Genomic DNA, 17,683 nt, shown 5'->3' with positions numbered 1-17,683 from the left:
CCTGCCATGTATGTTTAAAGGAACCCCCAATCATGTCTAGGGTATACAACTACAAGACACCTGAAGCCAGCATTTAAAAAGTAGTATTATTGCTGTCGTTGTAATAATACAGTATATCATAAACAACAAACATAAGGAAACATGCCTCAGTGTGAAGTAGACCACCCCATTCAACTTCGACATTCATGTCTATTTGAGCCAACAAAGAGGGCCGCTTTTAGAAATGTTAGTAATGTGGTTGAGCTGTTGTACCTGATTCATAGTGATACATTTTTTTCATTTGTGAACACACTCGCTAATTCTTTATTTGTCAAAAAGGTGACAGTATCAACAGCTGTAATGTTGTCAACAACTTCTAAATAACCAATTAAAAGAGTGTGCCTAAAAGAAATACAACAGAAATCTGTTTACATTTCTTTCCATCTATGTAGATGGACAACAATATCCACCTATAGATAAACTGTCAGAAGCATAGTCATGCAGTGAGGTGAGGATGAATCAGTGTGAGGCCCCAAAGCAGGACAGTGGGCAGCCAGGTTAGGTGGAACCAGGATGGAGCAGTTGGAACCGAGCATCTCAATACATGAGAAAGAGACAGAAAGAAAACAGAAAAGAGGGAAAAACACAAGAGGTAAGGAAGAGTATAGGAAATTTTAATGGGGGGCGGGGGGGGGGTGTATGTAATACAGCGGGACAGGATCCGGGACTTGTATCAGCAGCAGGCAGGGGGCAGGGGGCAGCTCAGCACATAGGGGAGAGAAAAGAAAGGAGAACATGATGCATTTAGGAGTTTGAATAGACTGAAGTATGGCCTGTAAAAGAAGGAGATTAGAGAAACTGCGGTACTGATCAGGAACCTGTGAACAGAAAGCAGTCCAAATGTGTTGCTATTCATAAAAGCTGCATCAGCAAGGATAACAGAACAGTGCATTGATGGATTACCCAAAAGCTTGAGCAAAAAGGTAGGTTTTAATCTAGATATAAACTTGGAGAGTGTGTCTAAGTCCCAAACAACAATAGGAAGGTTATTCCAGCATTGATTCTCTTAAAGCGAGGAACTGACTGAAGGCCAGTGTGTACATTCTGTTTTTCCAGAATTTGATGGTCCAGTTATTACACATGAAAAAAGATGCTGTAATATCATGCACCCCACGATAGTCATGGACATTTTTAGTATCCAAAATAAAGTGTTGAAAATCAGACAACAAAACCCATTTGTTGTATACAGCTTTAAAATGCTTTACCACTGACTTTTTGTTTTTAAATTTGAGGTCCTTTTAATTTTTTTACGATACCATCTGCAAGTATGTGTCGGCTACTATTGCGGTACACCACATAATGATCAACGAGACCAATCAGAGTGTCAAATTTAGTAACTTGAGTTGTTCGAATTGTGATACCTTTTGCTTTCATACATTTTAACACCTGCTGTACAATAACCATATGTCCTCTACACAATCAACACCTTCAACTGTGAACTCTTTACATCACATGTAATTACACAGCGAAAATTAGCTTCATGCTTGCCATTTTCAAATTATGCCTCAAAGTCAAAAAAGATGAATGATTTGCTTGGTCCTTTTATTTTAATTGGCAGTATGAAACATTTGTGCATGGTATCTGATATTAATTCTTCACCACAATGAACGCAACGTCCCAAAACGCTTTGTTAAACTAACATGATGATGCTTGCATGTTTTCACAATAGTTGATTAGGTTGCATGAGGATACTGTCACTTGTAGTACACTGTTGTTTATGTTTCTTATGCTGCTTATAACAGTAGTCAGACTTACAGTAGCATGAACAGTCATCACAATATTTGGTATGTCTTGGTTTCTTAGGACACAACATGTCTTGATGAATGCATTCAAATTTTTCAACAAGTAATAATGGGAATCATTGAAATACAGAAATACTGTCTTGGTATGTGGTTTGTCTTTCGTTTGGTATTTCTTTACTACAATTTGGAATTTTTAATGTCAAACTTCTATTCAAAAACTTCTATGATCATGTGTTATCTGTTCAGCTACAGTTTCTAATGTCTTATGTGGAACATTCATGATGTACAAAATTAGCAAGGCAAATTGCAAAACACAGATTATTTAAGATTTGTTTGTTTGGACAGAAATCTCTTGATTGTGTGCAAAGGCGCACACCATTTTCACATGGCTTGTAAGACTGTCAACACTAAACTTTGTCATCTGTCTCAATCATCTGTTTTGATGCTCTTGTTACACTGCATAATCTTTTAAATAGCATCTGAAAACCTATTGATACTGTAATGTCTTAAAGATAACACAGTGTTTACATCAGATATTAAACTACTACCTGTAGTTCTACCTGAGCTGTTTGATCAATGTGTCTGCACACAAGCACCAGTCTGTTCTTATTTGTGTTGTGTGTTGTTTTGTATGACACTTGCTAAGGACACTACAGCCATCTCACACTGAACTTTTAGACATCGCATTTGTATATTTCTCTAACACATGGGTCAAAAAACCTTTTAGATGCAATTTTTTGTTTGTCTTTTTGTTTTTTAATACAACATACATTAGTGTCTTACTGTTAATTATTTACAACAATACTAACACATATTGTAAGCAGGCAGCGTGTACCATCAGCCACACAGTATTAAGGACTAGGGTATTTAAACTTTTGATCAGCATTATTTATGTAGTTTCTGTTGTCATTATGATTTTAAAAAGAGCAAAACAATGGTTTAACCCAACCACTAACCATGAATAAACTAAAAAAAAGTGGTTATTATTGTGGTGATTATTGTTCTCAGAAAACATATTTTAAAATTCACAAATTCTGCGAGGGTGTGTTATTTTCCATTACAAGCACAACTGTGCACCTCAACAACTTTCCATCAACCCCGCAGTAATTTTCTGTCGATCTATCCCTTAACAACTTTCAATGTATCCCTTAATAACTTTCTTTCTATTTATTTATATGTACATATATTTCTGTCTGTTGACAACGTATGGAAATACATATGGATATGGTTTATTCTTTTTACCACAAAATCAAGGATCTTTGTGCCGTTGCCAACCATGAGGGGTTTCTTGGGGGTTCAGTTTCCCCTGACTCAGTGCCAAGTACACCCTCAAGCTCCATGCGTAGCAAAAGAGTGTCCAATCGCAAACAATCAAGTGGTTCTGGACATTTGTAAATGTTTGCTGATGCCCAGGAAACGCTAGAGATGCTAGATCTCTCAGTTGTTTGCTTGTCATTGTGTGTGGACATACCAGAACACCAAGATAATTAGTGGTCACTAAAGTGAAGTAACAGTGACTCAAAGGTAAAACTGGGTAAAACAACAACAAAAAAAAGTATAAAGAGTATTAATAATTGTTTCTAAATATAAGGGAGACAAAATGTAATTCAAAAGGTTCAATAATTAATCAAACTAATTAAAGACAACCTATCATAAACAACAATCAAGGTGTACTAAAGTCTGATTGACTTATCAGTGTGTTGTAGTCAACCAAGCTAATGCCAGAACAACTAGTGTTAATAATCACTAATAGGGGCAAAATTAAAAATGGGAAACCAATTAGAACAAAAATTTAGATAATAAAATGTACTTGCATAAGTTAAGTCCCCAAAGACCAATTAGGAAAGCACAAACAGGTCACAGGTTTTATTGCTGTAAACCGAAATATAACACCCTCCACCTACTGTCCAATTCCAATTGTTGGCACATTAGCTAAGACAAGACAACATACATATATATCTAGTAAGCAAACCACGCAGCTTGAATATTAATTTAGTTTAATGATATGTTTAATGAACGGATATGATCGATCTACATGCAAGTTACAAATTTTGTGGGTTTGATCACTAGGATTTCCTTGCACGGGGCACCATACTGAAGCAGAAACTGGAGCTCTATGGCAAACCAATAATTTTTTTTTGTCATTTACTAAATGGTAGAGTCATTGCTTTGATTAATTTATTACTGGATTACAGTTAGTTGCAGTTAGTGCAGTTAATTATTACCAGACTAAACACAGCACCACCTGGGATTTTTGACCAGGACTATAGAATAGACTTATTTACTAGTTTGTATCAATTTAAACTCCACTTTAAATAAAGCTTACATTGATTTGCACTTCGTTTCAGAGTTCAGTTTTACTTTAAAAGGCAGTTCTATCGCCAATGACCCGATCTAGATTTGTACACACTCACACAATACATACCAGTTTATAATAAATAAAACATGTATTAAATAAACATGAAAAAATAATAATAATAATAACAACATTCATCCTACAGGACATTATTCCTGAGATTGCGGTCTGGTATTCTGACCAGAGTATTCTGAGGGAGTAGGGCTTGTCTCTAATTTTAATAGCCCTGTACCGGCCGTCCAAGTACTGAGTGGCAGATATTTTCCAAATGCTTGCGAGACAGCCTTGGCCCCTTCCATTGAGGAGGGACCTATTGTCACAGGCAAACGAAGAAATCTACCATCCCCAGACAAGATGGCTCTTTGGGTCCACACTGGATATAGCTGTGGCAAACAAAAACTTTTTTTGTGGGGATCTTTTCAGCAGCATACCTTATTCCACTTCTGTGTTCAAAAATAGGGTCTGCATTGGTCAGTTTGTAGAACCAGATAATCAGGCTTGTCTGAAACCAGACATTTTATCTTCTCTCATGGATTGCAGGAAATGGATTTACAGTCTATAAGCATGTTTGTTCCTAATTCATTTTATTAAATGATATGTCTATATCTAACTTTTATTTTATTGATTGCTACATCTGAATGTTGACTGTGAATACAAAAATCGTTGACATGAATACTAACAGATAAAATCTAGGAAAACAATTCTAGAATACTTTTCTAGTGTGATTTATAAACGTCAGGCAAATACCGAACCTCAAATTTCCGCTACTTTAACTAGCAATGTTTTTATGAACTTTTTCAAAAATGAAACAGAAAATATAATAGACAACAAATCCGACCCTTCATATTACATCTAACATGTTTGTCCCCTAGTGTAGCTGATTTAGAGCAAAACGTAGTTGTAGAACAAAGGCTGGAAGCCTTCTACCCACTTCCACAGCCAAAATTCAGGAAAATCTCATCTGCAAATTGTACAACCTGTATACTTGTATCCATTTCCTTCAAAAAGAAGTATTCCCAATTGTAATCAGACCTCACAATAGTAAATTTGTCCCTTAGTTTAGGGCATGTACCCAAAGCCCTTAAATCAGCAGTCATAAAACCTTAGATCAAGAAGACCAAATCTTGATCCTAGTGTACTGTTTTATTACAGACCCATTTTAAACTTAACATTTATTTCAAAGATCTTACAAAAAGCTGTGGCCCAACATGTATGAGAAATTCCAATCTGGAATTCAGACCCTATCATAGCACTGAGACAGTAGTGAAGATGACAAACAATCTACTTCTTGACTATGATCAAGGCTATGTACCTTTATTAGCGATCCTCAACCTCAGCCTTTGACATGATACTCTCCTCATAGAAAGGTTAGAGAACATGGTTGAAATCACAGAAGTTTGTAAAGGTAAAGGATGTATCTTCAAATTATACAAAAGTGGGATATGAAGTTCTGCAAGGATCTATTGTAGGACCATTATTATTTACATTATGTATGTTACCACTGGGCACTGTTATAAACAAACATGATGTTAACTTTCATTGTTATACCCTCTGGCTCTCTTCTTTTAAATAGGCTGTTATAGTCAGACCTGCCGGAGTCATCAGCCACACTCTGATACTGTTCAACATTCTCTGCTCCCTATAAATCCATTCAGAACTAACTCTGTCTCTTTACCTTCTCCAAATAAATAGCCGTCTACTCATCCGTCCAGACCTGTTAGAAGACCGTTGGGGTCCCCTTTACCTGCGTCAGACCAGCTGACACTCACCAGACCACCAGTCTCCTCTACCACCCGTGTCAGACCAGCTGCATGGCCTCCTGCCTCTGCAACCTGCCTAATGACTATGTTCAAATTTTCATGGACTTAACTTGACCTGCCATTATTATTATTACCAACATTATTACCAACATCTGCTCAGGTGTACAACATAATCATAATAATCACTCATAATAATCACAATATATTGTGATTATTATGATTATGTTGTACACCTGAGCAGACCGAGCAGTCTTTTTGCTGTGGTTCGATAATTGTGGTTCGATCAATTATTTATAAATAGTTCTGACCAGAGGACGACAAGTCCCCCTTGTGAGTCTTGGTTCCCCCAGAGGTTTCTTCCTCCAGCTCTGAGGGAGTTTCCTTGCCACTGTCGCCTTTGGCTTGCTCACTCTGTTTAATATTAACGCATATTTTTAGTCATGGCTCATGCAAGTTGTGATGTAACCAATTGGTGAACTTTCTCCAGCACCAAACAGGGAGGCATTTTCCCCCGAACAAACTACTGCACACACAAGGGCAGCTGTGGCCAAAATCGTCTTTTTTCTGCTCCATTGTTTCTCTTCTTGTAAATTTCCACCAGGAGCATGGTGGGAAATCTCAAAAGTAAACTATCTCAGTCTTTGCAAAATCATCTGTGAGTAATAACAATTAGTTTTTAGATGTAAGAGAATTTCATAGGTTGGTCTCCCTGTTTTCTACCATACAGTAGAAGACTCAGAAAAGACGCCGACAATACATTTTGTATTGTCGGCGTCTTTTCTGAGTCTTCTACTGTATGGTAGAAAACAGGGAGACAATTTCACTGCAATTCTGCTTAGTATAATAATATAATATATTTATAACACACTTCTCCCCACACCACACTAATCGATGCCTATTAAGGGGCAAAATAATGGCTGGCTGCACTGTTTGCAACAGTGACTTTTGGTGACTGTTGTACTATGTGTTAAACAAGTTACTACGTATGCTACAAATGTTTCTACGGAATAAAAAAAAAATACTCGACGAACTAAATGATACTGTTAATGATATGATATAAATTGGAATGATACTATTTATAAGTATATAAATATTTTATCGTAACTTTCTATGACTATACTCAACGTGGTTTAAACTGCAACACTGCAACATGTAGTAACACATATGGGGGATTTCTGTAAACAATTTTGAAATAAAAAAAAAAAGAACCCGCCCAGTACGTAGAGATAGCATCTAGCTAGCTAGCTACGAAGAGCTAGCTACGTAGAAGAGTTGCAAATGTGAAACAGTGCTGTGCGTTTCTTTCTGGAAAAGGTTGGTTTCACTGAAAGGTTTACTCTAAAGATCTGCACATGCAGCGAGGTCATTAATATTTGTCATGACTGTGTCTCGGCGAAACACTTAGCTAGATAATGTGCGCAGACCCGCGTAGTTTGCCTCGTGTGAACCGTCCCTTACTTCCTGTAATGTAACTTGATGTTGTCCAGTAGCACAACGGTTCGGTGATCTCCTGGTCAGGAGACGCACGAAAACTAAAGAGGGTTGACTGGATCTTTTCACATTCTTATTGAGGTAAGATTTATTACTCTAGAGCTTCTTTGTCTTTTGTGTTGCTTTCGATCAGTCTCGAAACGCTGATTTTAACTCAGGCAACGCATTTTGCGCATGTTGAGCAGGAATTAGCTAACTACTGTATACCTCCAGGAACTGCATAAACATCTTCAGATTAATCTGTTGCGCATAACTAGCTAGTAAGAAACTTGGCGAACGTTAGCTAGTTAATTAGACGCACGTGGATGAGGCCATTTGTGAATTACTGTATCCTGATATTCGCTAAAAAGGTATGAAGACGAATATTTTTGCATTGGAAGTACGAACTACACGTACGCAACTAGCTACGCAATTGCTCCAGGCGCATTCAACAGACTACTTAGCTATCTCCTCTTGGCGATTTTAAAATGCACGCTTTTTTTGAGCCGGGTGAAACTGTTAGCTAGCTAGCTTTTGTTGTGAGAGCTTAAAGTAATCATTGTTATGCAGGAATACTTAGAATGGTTGTCAGTCTACAAATCTGTCTGCCATTTCCCCAGCACTCCCCTTGGCCACGGTATGCTGTAATTATGTAGAAGTCATTGCTGTTAGCTTAGTTGTTTAAATGTTGCATGTGTTTAATTTTAACGTTTAATGTGAAATTCCGGGTTATCAGATAGACAAATTGAGTTTGCTGGTTTGGCTCGTTCTTGGATGTCCTGGTATACGTCCACTTTATAATGTGATCTTTTCTGTGTTTTCACTTTGGAGTAGTGACCCCTTGTGTAATCTAGTCTACATTAAGGCAAGTGCCTATGTTGTCATCATCAATTAAGTTACTCTAAATCATTCCTAACTTCTACATTTGTCCCTTGCAATCCATTAGTAATGTGGAATGGCAAAAACACAATGCAGCTGTGATGTTCAGTCGAAATCAGTGATCAATGAATAAAGCAATTTTATTGCTTTAATAAATTGTTAGAATAGACCCCAAATTTGGGTCTATTCTGACACTGGTATACACAGTGGTTGGGGAAATTCCTCCACAGGTTTGTGGGTTTTTTTTGTTTGTTTGTTTGTTTTGTCCCCCCCACTGATCTGTTAAATGCCAGGTGGTATGTTGGAGCATAACAAACACTATACTATGCTGGATTCTGGACCTCGGTTCACAACACATACCTTGCATTACCAGATGTGCACACTGCAACTATGTGACTGTCGAACTTTTCATTCCAAATTGTGGGAATTTCAAACAGAGGCCCTGTCCCATAACACTCTTGCACCCCTTGTTTGTGCATGCCTGCTTAGATGTGCAAGGCTGTAGGGTGTCCCATTCTATTTAAATTACCCCAGCAGGGGTGTGTTGATGTGTCTGCCATTTGTTGGAAAACCTACTGTTCTATTTCTTCTTATTCTTGTTGTTGAGTTGGCTTGGAGGCCATCAGACAGAAAATGACTTTTTCCTTACGTTTTTCTTAAAATTCCAGTTTATTTTTCTTCATAGGAATAAGTGGCGAGATGTTCAGAAATGTCAAAATGGGCAGCTCGCTCACACTAGCTGAGAGAGAACGCATGTGGCAACCCTTCTTTCCTTTGGTCTTCAGGACTGTCTGTGCCAGTAGACACCTATTTGTTTTCAGCATGATTGTAGATCTCTAGATCCTAAACCTGAATAGTGTGCTTGTGCTTTTTGATGCAATCCGACTTACAAATTCTGAATCTTCAGCAGAAAATGTATACTTCCCATAGGGAATGAATAGAACAATTTCACATGTCCCTGTAGGTCACATCTTTTGAGCTAAAACCTCCAAATTTGGGACAGTAATAGAATCCGCAGTGTAATTTGGCACCGAACCGACTTTTTCTTAAATGTAGATGCAGTGTGTGTACAGAATGTTCAGAAATAATGTCACAAAGGCAGTTTTCACACACCAGCTAAGAGAACGCATGCAAGACCCCTTTTATCAGTAATTTATAAATAGTTTTAACCAGGGGGTTGTTTTCCCCATCGGAGTCTTGGTTCCTCCAATTCTGATTTTTTCCTCCCACTGTCGTGTTTGGCTTGCTCACCAGAGAGTTTTGGGGTTTTTATGTTTTGTTGATCTGTTCTATTACTGATTCCGGTAAAGCGGATTTATGGCAACGCCAGTTATCGCTATATAAATTGATTTGATTTAAAAGTCTATACACTCAAAACTAGCATCCCACATTATGGCCAAAAGTTTCTGTGCAGATGATGATTTGGTCAAAAGTTTTTGCACCCCACATTTTAGCCAGGGTTGTAGACACAGCTCTGTTACCCAAACATACTGGATGAGATTTTGGCCAGAGCTCTACTAGCCAAATGTATTGGATGAGCTTTTGGGACAAGGCTTTGGCATCATCCCACATTCCTCTCTATTCTATTGCTTTTGTTTTTGTCAAAATGTTTCTTTTTATTAACACACACACATGCAATGACAGTTTGTTATTGACTGCCAATGCCAATGCAATGACAGTGCAATATGATGCAAAAATGTTAGCCAGATGGGCTGCCAGGAGTCTACAGTCCATTTACCTACTTTATATGTAACCAGAGGCCTTGCTTTTCAAACCTAAATGGACAGTAGTCCGGGATCTTAAGTCTTAGGCATACATACATGTGAAGGACTATGGTGTTGCCTTCAAGCCAAATTGGCCATCAGGAGGCTTAGATGTAATCACATAAATAACCAGAAACCTAGATAATATCAACACAAACATTTACACACGTACATGTAATGATGGTATGATGTTGAGTGCCACATTTGAGCCAGATCGGCTATCGGGAGGCTCTGCAGCGCAATACCCCATTTATTTAGTACGGTACTAAATATGATGAGAACTTCAGAGGCATGTGATCAGTAACCTTTATTGGAATGTAAATGTGGTGCTTAGTTGGGACATTTCACTCGAGTTCTTTTGAGTCTCTTGCCACGGACATGTAAGGAAAATGTAAGGAGTAGAAGTAAAAAGTCAGCTGAAAAATAATTATTGCAGTACAGATAACCAAAATTTCTAAGTAAGGTAACAAAGTATTTGTACTTAGTTTCTTCTGTTAAGCACTAACAATATCCTCGATATGGTTAGAAAAGCATATTGCTTATCATGATATGATAAAATATCATCATATTGCCCAGCTCTAAGCAAAACCGTAGCAACCAACAAGTGCGGAGCTGCAATAACACTAACACCAAAAGTGCAATTCACCTGTTTGTTTGTTTTTGTCTAGTTAACTCTGGCTGCAATTTTCAAGATATTAACTCTGTTCCAACTTTGAATAGGGCTTACCTGCTTGTATTTAGCTTTTAGATAGCACCAGTAGTATTTGGACAGTAATCACCCAAACAAAACACGCCAATATGAATGCATTTAAATGTGTCTGTAACAGTTTAACCACAATTCAAACTTCTCTACACAACATACTTTTGTAGCTAAATTAGGCAAAAAATCATAGAATTTATTGCATAGATTTTGATTTGCATGATTTTATTTTTTTTGTTGTTGTTTTTTATTGGTGAAATTGACACAAATTTCCCCCATAGAAATGATTTGCCGAATGCGCAGAAAGATCACACTGATTGTCACAATGGGCACCTTTCTCGCACACCAGCTGATAGAATGAGCGTGGCTCTGCGCTGGCAAACGTTTTGGCACCCTACATTGTTGCGAAAACTTTATGGACACAGCTTTATTAGCAAAACTGGACCAGCTGTCTGTGGTTAGCAACCACTGTGTCAGCCAAGCCATTTGCATAGTAACCTCCTAGCAACACCGTAGTAACCAATGTCTATACCATAGCAACCCCTTAGCAAACATTTGGGCAAAAGTTTTGGCGGCCCACATTTCGGCCAAATGTTTATGGACAAACGTATTGGATTTATTTTTGGGCAAAATTTGCCATCCCACATTTTGGTCCAAAGTTCGTTTTTATTATTGCACCTGTTGTGTAGTAGTAATAATAATAATAATAATAATAAAATTTGAGATGTTGACTCTTCCGACTTTGTCCGTCTTGTTGATAATACATAGGATTGTATACTAAGAACTAATTATGTAAAGCTGCTTTGTGACGACAACAGTTGTAAAAAGCGCTATACAAATAAATCTGACTTGACTTGACTATACAGCTCTTGGATAGGTTCAGTAGTATTTAGACAGGAAGTGTCTGAACAATGTGGCCAAAACACTCTTTTAACTTTTAACCAAAAATCTCTACAGAAGCAATTAACATCAACTTTGTAGTTGTAGAACTAATAGAGTAGTTTTGTTGTATGTTTTGAGCCAATCGCCATCTAGGTTTTGTAATATCATAATAAGTACATATTCTGCAACACCACTTCAATATGGAATGTCAATTTAGAAATCTATGAACATGAAAATATATTAAACATTGTATTGAATGTGGACCAGAGTGCATTAAGAGTTATTAATGCTAAAGGAAATATTGAATATAATGTCACAGATAACAAAACTTACTATTTTTATTTATTTATTTTCTTCTTTTTTCTGCACTTTTATCTTGCTCAAACATGAAAGCTGGCGTGTTCACGTGACTGGTGAATGGTCAGACCAGCTAAAACCTCACATAGACTCAGCTTTAACTAATGTTAAGTTAAGGATGAGTGTTAGTCAAGCAAGACTCAAGTCCCCCACTGCCAGATGAGCCAGGTGTTCACCACCAGTCTTAGATCATTGTGCTGATTTTCATCTCCCCAATACTGTTTGCAAAGAACATTTGATTTCCATATCTCTCTTATTGTGCTGCACCAAGCACTGTCACTTTAAGAGCTAATCAGCGACGGTGCTGAGCTTGGGACATGTTTGAGGTAGTCAACAGTGAGCAGCAATAGAATACTGGTGACTACACGGTTTTCTCACTATGTTTAGCGTTACAGTTTGTGTTGCATTTTATACTTGGAACAACCTAACCATCATTTTTATTAGTTTGTTTCCTTTTTTTTGCTGAATAAGGCAAACACAATTAAAAGAGTTGCTACAGACACCACAAAATGTTTTTCAGCTCACATATACCTTTTACTTAACTTTCTCTTGCCCATCCCACTTTTCTAGCATGTTCTCCAGTTTTATGCAGTCTTACACAAAACTCATGATCTCACCCTTCTTCGTATATGAGCTCATTGGTTTGCATTAACCCCTGTCTCAAATGAGTGACTACTCATTAACATGAATAACCAAACCGCAGTACCCACCATTGTTTGCAAACCATACAGTTTTGTATAATGAATAAACCAATCTTTTTTCCAGCCTAAATCAGTAGGCATTTCTCTGTCTCCCTCCTAAACATCCTAAACAGATTCAAGGTTAGGGCATAAGATTCACACAGAGTGAGCGAGAGAAGGCCTGAAGCAGTACATTTTAAACTTTTCATCCCACTCTCTTTAAAACATAATCAGTAAGACGCATAATCAATAAATCATCAGAGACATAGTCAGTCAAGAAACATCGCCATCATTCCCACCTTTGTGACCTAAAGTCACAACAGTCAATTGATCACTGAGCAATGGAATTGCACAAAGTGCAGGATAAGCATGCATTCGCACATTTCAGTGTTGCCAGGCAGAAGAGTGGATTAATTTACAAAAGAGTTCTAATACCCCAGAGAGCACCCAAGACCTCACTTTCTTCTTTGACTCTAATCCACTTACCCAGCACAGCAGGTACCAAATTGTTTCCCATATTTTTGGTAATTCCTATCCCAACAGACAGAGTTTATTTAGTTCTGTAGTTGGAAATAAGAATTTTAGTTTTTTATTTTTCCTCCTCCTTCCAGCTGTTTCTGAAAGAACCTGTTTTGCCAAGGCAGAAACCTTTGTCTATTCTGTCTTGATTAAAACTTGCTGCCTTTTTCCATAGTTTTTAATTATTTTGTCTTTACCACACTAATGAAGGGAGGGGTAGATAACATGCAGTTTTATCGGCACAACTTGTTTCACAGAAAGGTAGAGCAAGCTGAGAGGGGAGGGATTGTGACACAACCCCTCTTGGCATGCAGCCAGCATGCATCTCTGTCAAATGAAACTGTGGAAAGATGGTCTCTGCCTCTGCTAAATAATACCATTTTGTTTGCATCTGTAATTTTTTATCTGCTTCTGCCTTTGATGAAGTTGTAATGCTTGTATTCTTTTATAGGTGTTGTCCAGCCATAAATGCATTTTTTTTAGGCCTTGGTTTCAGCCCATAATTTCTTGGATCCCTACACTTTAGAGCTCATCCTGATGTCTTTGGCTGATCTGAGTTCTTTTTTTGATGTATTTCGTTAACCATGGTGACGTGACTTATTAACAATGATGGTTCGGATGCTCTGGGACTGTCTGCCAGATAGCAGCAGCGAGAAGAGTCTGTGTGAGGGATGGGTGGGGTTGTCCATAATTCTAGTGGCTTTACAGACATAGCGTGGTGTAAATATCCATGATTAAGTCTTGCAAATTCCAAAGCCCTATTAGTCTCCACACCCTGCTTATATAAATATTTAACATGCACTGTGTGCAGAATTATTAGGCAAATGAGTATTTTGATCACATCATCCTTTTTATACATGTTGTCCTACTCCAAGCTCTATAGGCTTGAAAGCCAACTACCAATCAAGTAAATCAGGTGATGTGCATCTCTGTAATGAGAAGGGGTGTGGTCTAATGACATCAACACCCTATATAAGGTGTGCTTAATTATTAGGCAACTTATTTTCCTTTGTCAAAATGGGTCAGAAGAGAGATTTGATGGACTCTGAAAAGTCAAAAATTGTGAGATGTCTTGCAGAGGGTTGCAGAAGTCTTGAAATTGCCAAACTTTTGAAGCGTGATCACCGAACCATCAAGCGTTTCATGGCAAATAGCCAACAGGGTCGCAAGAAACATGTTGGAAAAAAAAAGGCGCAAAATAACTGCCCATGAATTGAGTAAAATCAAGCGTGAAGCTGCCAAGATGCCATTTGCCACCAGTTTAGCCATATTTCAGAGCTGCAACGTTACTGGAGTATCAAAAAGCACAAGGTGTGCGATACTCAGGGACATGGCCATGGTAAGGAAGGCTGAAAAAAAAGGTTTTATGGACTGATGAAATGCGAGTGACTCTTGATGGGCCAGATGGATGGGCCCGAGGCTGGATCAGTAAAGGGCAGAGAGCTCCACTCCGACTCAGACGCCAGCAAGGTGGAGGTGTGGTACTGGTATGGGCTGGTATCATCAAAGATGAACTTGTGGGACCTTTTCGTGTTGAGGATGGAGTGAAGCTCAACTCCCAGACCTACTGCCAGTTTCTGGAAGACACCTTCTTCAAGCAGTGGTACAGAAAGAAGTCTGTATTGTTCAAGAAAAACATGATTTCCATGCAGGACAATGCTCCATTACATGCATCCAAATACTCCACAGCGTAGCTGGCCAGTAAGGGGTCTAAAAGAAGAAAAAATGATGACCTGGCCCCCTTGTTCACCTGATCTGAACCCCATAGAGAACCTGTGGTCCCTCATGAAATGTGAGATCTGCAGGGAGGGAAAACAGTACACCTCTCTGAACAGTGTCTGGGAGGCTGTGGTGTCTGCTGCACGCAATGTTGATCGTAAACTAATCAAGCAACTGACAGAATCTATGGATGGAAGGCTTTTGAGTGTCATTGTAAAGAAAGGTGGCTGTATTGGTCACTGATTTGTTTTTGGTTTTGTTTTTGAATGTCAGAAATTTTGTGTTATATTGGTTTACCTGGTGAATATAAACAAGTGAGATGGGTATATATTTGTTTTTTATTAAGTTGCCTAATTATTCTGCACAGTAATAGTTACCTGCACAAACAGATATCCTCCTAAGATATCTAAAAAACCCACTCCAATTTCCCAAAATATTAAGCTTTGATATTTATGAGTCTTTTGGGTTGATTGAGAACATAGTTGTTGTTCAATAATAAAAAGAATCCTCTCAAATACAACTTGCCTAATAATTCTGCACACACTGTACTTACCACTGTGCCTAACCCTTGGTCACATACAGTTTCAGTTTTGTCCAGAGTATGTTTAACAGATACAACAATTATTGATATCTATTTATATTCAATATAACTTACTAGTGTTAAACTGCAGGAGAGACTGATATGTTTATCTATTTATGTCCTCTTTCTCCGGCAGTGGTGACTCAGCGGTTAGAGCAGGGTTGTGTGTTCGATATCCAGGCTCGGCAAGCTGACACTGTGGAGCACTTGAGCAAAGCCCTTGACCCCCTCTGCTCCCCAGGCGCCTCAGCAGTGGCTGCCCACTGCTCTGGACATTTGTCCTCACAGTCACTGTGTGTGTTTCCCTAGTGTGTAAAAGGCGGATGGGTTAAAGGCGGAAGCCAAATTCCATCTATCCATATTAATGATTAATATGCTTGTCTTGTCTTGTAACTAACATTGTTTTTATTGACTTATACAACATATTGGTTTGTGAATAGGTGATGATTTTTCCTCATCAGCATCACATTATGTTAATAGGGACAATCACAATATCAATAATAGCAAGATCAATAATAATCAGTAGCTGTTACTGTTGTGTGCACATTCTTAACTAGAGCAGGTCAATACATGTGAATACATTTACATTTACATTTAAGGCATTTAGCAGATGCTCTTATCCAGAGCGACTTACAAAAGTGCTTTGCTATTTACCCAAGAAAACCCTCAGCTAGTTAGAATAGACTAATAGTTCAAATATACCTTTAAGCTTTAGAATACACAGCTAATAGATGTATTAATCATATAGTATATATTCTTACTTACCTAATTATGGAAGGGTCCGTTTTGTGACCGCGCAAAACAGTCAGTCAGTACAGCTGGTGGTACAAGCTTGGGTTTCCTTTCCTAACTGTGAGCCTCCCTTTGCCCTGTGGGTTCCTATGTGCATCCCTCACGCCTAAAGGGCTAAGTCTGCCATTATTATTGATTATTTTATTTATAGTGGCTGCTCTTATTGACCTGGCAAGTTCTCCAATAACTCCAATAACTAAGTTCTCTAGTTCTCCAATAACTATGATACTCTAGCTGGCCTTCTCTATGACTTATGACTACATTTAAATTTTTTTGTGTCTTGCGATGTCTGAAAATAATTTTTGCAGTTGCTTGGGTTTCACTTTGCTGCAGACTTTGTTGTGTCATTGATTTCTTGTGCCAGGAAAAAGGGACTGGAGGCTAGAGATGTGGGCAGAGGTTGATATTCTGCGATCACTCAGTGTTTGTGTTCCGTCCTAGTTTAAAGACACCAGTTTATACCCAGGTCTTTATATAAAGTTTCCACCCTAGAAGTATTGTGAACCCTTTTTTACGATATCATTTTGCAACACAGTTGCACTTCCTAAAATTCTGGAGTGAGGGAGTCTAAAGCATTGAGTACATTGAGCAAAATTAATATACATACAATTTGAACATTTTAAAAAATATATATTAATGAATCTGGGTGTAATTGTCATCAAACAGTAACCACCCTATGCCATGCAAAATCTGTAGCACAGTAAGTCCTATTCAGAAAGTCACAGTGGCACTAAAAAAAAAAACATAGTTTGAAGAAATAACAAAGTGGAATTATGTGAGAATTGGTATATTTTGTGAAAGGGGACTGAAGAAAAAGTTTGGGCACCCTGCATGGTCAATACATGCCGTATGTCACGCTCACTTATGTTATGCTCACTTATGTTAAATTGCAACTGCTGTAGCACTGCCTGCACCTCCTAAACAGGATACGTCTGGCACACAAGTAATGCACAGTTAAATATTTCTTTGAAATATAACCAAAATTCAAGCAGACTTGATGCCTGTGAATATAGACTCATATTAGCCCAATGAGGCGTCTGTATTCCTGAGACTCAAGCCACGTTATGTGTAGCTTGTGTACATGCAACATTTAAACCTTTGATCCTTACATTGTGCAATGACAATAAAAGTATCTTATCTTATCTTAAGAAGTCTGTGTGGAGTTAGAGGGGGAGGAGGAGGTAGCTACTTCTGGGCTGCAGGAATGTGAAGTTTGGGGCAGGGTGGAGCTATAGACCAGGACCAAGAAGTACACAATATGTGTAAATGGAACTGTTTTATGCAACATCTCCTATTCTTTAACAGGCTTTCCAAGGATCGTTGCTGTCAAGATTGCATTCGGCGACAAGAGCATTAATGTAAAGTCAGGATGTTGGATGATCACATAATTCCAGAGAATATGGTTCCACTGCTCTTCAGCTCAATGCTGTGTGGAGTTTATACCT

General features: G+C 38.2%; 1 protein-coding gene across 2 annotated transcripts in view; it reads left to right on the top strand.

Moving 5' to 3' along the window:
• The first annotated feature begins 7,193 nt into the window (after positions 1-7,193).
• Positions 7,194-17,683, top strand: part of disp1 (dispatched homolog 1 (Drosophila)) — a 31,674-nt gene continuing 21,184 nt past the window's right edge. Inside the window, exons 1-2 of one of the 2 annotated variants that reach the window (XM_072680161.1) lie at positions 7,194-7,211; positions 7,388-7,469. The gene's annotated coding sequence lies outside the window, so the exon portion shown is untranslated. Of the gene's footprint in view, positions 7,212-7,350; positions 7,470-17,683 lie in introns of those variants that run through there. The other variant, XM_072680152.1, reaches the window with a different exon arrangement.

Source organism: Salminus brasiliensis, chromosome 1, assembly GCF_030463535.1.
Source record: "Salminus brasiliensis chromosome 1, fSalBra1.hap2, whole genome shotgun sequence".
NCBI lineage: Eukaryota > Metazoa > Chordata > Actinopteri > Characiformes > Bryconidae > Salminus > Salminus brasiliensis.
This window is presented reverse-complemented; position numbering and strand designations above follow the sequence as displayed.